Source organism: Octodon degus, unplaced genomic scaffold, assembly GCF_000260255.1.
Source record: "Octodon degus isolate 3935 unplaced genomic scaffold, OctDeg1.0 scaffold00043, whole genome shotgun sequence".
NCBI classification, from domain to species: Eukaryota; Metazoa; Chordata; class Mammalia; order Rodentia; family Octodontidae; genus Octodon; species Octodon degus.
This window is the reverse complement of record NW_004524619.1, coordinates 4,066,660-4,070,243: the sequence shown is the minus strand read 5'-3', so window position 1 is coordinate 4,070,243 and position 3,584 is coordinate 4,066,660.

Sequence of the window (3,584 nt, the reverse complement as noted above, 5' to 3'; positions counted from 1 at the left end):
GAGAATATATAGGTGTACCACAAAAGCTAAGAGTGGAACACATGATTGCTCTTTGTGATAAAGAGATTCAGATATGAAGTAGGTAGTGAGAAAATAATCAGGTCAAACAATGCTCTGAACTTCTAAAGAGCAAGGTGACCAGTGAGATTTCCTAGTGAGGGTAGGACTGGGTTGCCAAAGGAATTTTCAGAATTAGGTGTCATAAAGCTGTTGCCTTATTTCCATTGACCCAGACTTTTAACCACACCTTTCAGATTTCTGTGGCATTTGGGGGAATGTGAATCAAAAAACAAGGCTGAGCTCTGTGTCTAGGACAAGAAGGGATAGGAGCAGCTGTACAAGTTGGAGGGTTGGATGAGCACCAGTGTGACTGAGTTTTCCATGGAATCAGAAACTAGAAGGCCAGAGTGGCAGCAGTATATGAACTAACATGATTCTTCACACACACACACACACACACACACACACACACACACCCCACCTCCACCACCACCACCAAACAGTGCCAGTTAGGATAAATTAATTTTAGTAAGATCATATGTAAAAGTTACATTAGATTCTGGGCAAAAGTAGAGTTGGCAAATGTTCTATAGAGGACTAGATAGTAACTGTTTGACTTTGCAGTCCCTATGATCTCTGTTGTTCCCACTCAACACTGCCATTGTTGGGCTCAAAGGGTCATGGACAATAATAAATAAATAAATGAGCATGAGGTCCAGCAAGATAGCTCAGTGGACTAAGCACCTGCCTAGGCAAGCACAGGGACCCGGGTTTGATCCCTGGCACCAGAGGCAGTGCCAGCCCTGCCCCTGGGCATGTCAGGGATTGAACTCCAGTTCCTATGTTTACCTAAGCAGACACTTTAAAAACTAAAGCATTTTTAAGTAACAGAAAATAAAAAACAAAAAGCAGGAAAATAAGGCATAGAATATATTTTTATTATAAGTAGACTCCAGTTCATTTTATGAAGTAGAAATTAGCAAACAAATAAAAATGTTAAATTTTTGACACAGTAGCCCCTGATCTTCTTTGAGACTCTATCTTACATGGATTCCAGAATCCTTTAACTAAGGTTAAATGGTACAAGCTTTCTCTTCTCTCTCTCTCTCTCTCTCTCTCTCTCTCTCTCTCTCTCTCTCTGTCTGTCTGTCTGTCTGTCTGTCTGTCTGTCTGTCTGTCTGTCTCTCAGTACCAGGGATTGAACTCAGGACCTTGCACTTGCCAAACAAATGCTTATTCTACTGAGCTATCTCCCCAGCCCAGATCAAGAACATCAACAAATATTAATAAGACAGGAGGGTTGCTAAGAAGCAAAGAGTAACAGCATTTTGCCCAAGCAAAAGGAATCAAATTGTGCTGACAGATAAAATCTGAACTTCAGTTTTATCACTGTGAAGACTCACATCCCCCACCACATGCATAATTCTCTTGCCTTTGGGATGTAAGGACAATTGCAGGCACCAGCTCTTGTGTGAGGCAAGAGAGGTATTTATGTTAACCCTGGTCCCTGGTGTTCCATTTAGCCAGACTTTAAAACACAAACAGCAAGAGCCGAGCCAAGGAAAGGAACTTCCAACAGCAGGGCTTGAGGCCAGTGCTGCACAAGGCCAAAACATCCTCAGTCTTTGTGTTCTGAAACCAACACTGGCCCACAAAGCATGTTTAACAGCCAAACCTAGGGATGCCTTCTTCCTGTTACACTTCATGTTTAGGACAGCGCAAGTATCGTGTCCTGTTCCAGTGCAGGTGTTGGCATATCCAAGGCTGTATCTGGAGAAAATGTGCAGCCTCAGTCACCTTCCTCTCCGCCAACTCATGAAGAGCTCCAAAGCAGCACAAACCCATCTTCATTTTACTTACTATTGCTCTACTCCCCATTCTGATGACCCCAGGTGATGCTCTCTAGTAAGCTTTTATCTTATTTTTATATAAAAATAAGACTGGGAGATTTAAAGATCTGGGTACTAAAGGGGGCAATTTGGACCTACTGACTTTTATTTTAGAGAAATCTTGTTTTTACATTCTGTATTGGTCAGATGCTTGGTAATTGAAGGATAAGAAACCCCCATTTTTGCTGATCATTGGGAAGTGATTTCCCTCTTCAGTCATCTCTTAAATATCTTTGTTTCCTCTCTGGGGGGCCCCAGCACACAGCTCTGGGTGGTAGGTTGGTTCGCTTGGTGGTAGATCCACCACCATCTCCTTGAGGTTCAAGGTGGCAGAAGACAGCAAAAACAGTAAGAGCAAAAGGGAAGAGAACTAGCCTCTTTTCCTCCCTTATGTTGCATGTAGGCTACCCGTCCTGAGATGCGTACAGCACTCACACCATCTCCACGCTGTCCTCTTGCACAGCTCAGGATGTTCACAAAATGAGGACCCTGGCCCCCTGATGACTCACATGATTAAACTTCTAAACTTCTCAAGTTGACACAATGGACAACATCCTAGAGCAGTAAGGGCATGTCCTCTACACCCTAGGAAGTAGAACTGCTGTGTTACTTAGTTAAGTTTCTAGACTTCCCAAGTTGACACAAAACATCAACCATAACAAGTGGAAACCCAAAACACTAAATTACACATCCTACTTCATAACCCATATAGGAAGTAAAGGGGCAGCAAAGCCAACTTCCTCTGTAACATCATTCTCTCTATTGAGAAAGATTTTCCCAGAAGCCCTCTAGCAGAGTTTTCCATGTGTCTCACTGGCCAGAACTATGTCACATGGTCATCTCTAGCAACAAACAGAACTTTAAAAAAAAAAAAAAAAGACTAAGAAAGTAGAAAAGTGAGAAATGGCTGGACATAGTAACATTAAAAACTTGCCTAGGGTCCTGAGAGCCGACTTCCAGAAAAAATTGTAGTATGACATGCTCAAGCCCAGCCTAGTGACTCACTCTGCAACTTAGTGAGACCTTGTCTTGAAATATGAAATTTTCTTTTAAAGGCTAGAGATAGAGCTCATTGTGAAAGCCCTGAGTTTAATCATCAGTACAGAGAAGAAAAAAGAAAGAAGAAAAGAAAAGAGAAGGGGAGGGGAAGGGAGGAGAGGGGAGAGGGGAGGGGGAAGAGTTAGGTAGATAGTAAATGTTAAGACTGGGAGATAACCAACCAAGGTAGAAAGTTCTACTGTATTGGCAAGACATCGGCCACCTGAGAGAGAGGGCAGCAGCTTGCAAGCCTGGAGTAGGGGATAGAACTCAGGCTGGGGGGTGGAATGAGGGATGGAATGGAGAAGTTAGCTGGCTGTAACCTATACTGAAATTAGGTTGGTAGAAGGGGCTTCAAATTAACAGAAAGAAAGAAAGAAAGAAAGAAAGAAAGAAAGAAAGGAAGGAAGGAAGGAAGGAAGGAAGGAAGGAAGAAAGAAAGAAAGAAAGAAAGAAAGAAAGAAAGAAAGAAAGAAAGAAAGAAAGAAAGAGAAAGAAAGGAAGGAGGGGAGAGAAAGAAAGAAGAAGCAAAGTGAAAAGGAAAAGGCAAGGCAAGAAAAGGAGAAATCATGGCCTAGCACCAGTCAACTTCTCTTTGTTCCTGTCTGTGAGAGACAGGTTTCTACTTTCCTTCCAGAAGAAACATGAAAAGCAAGT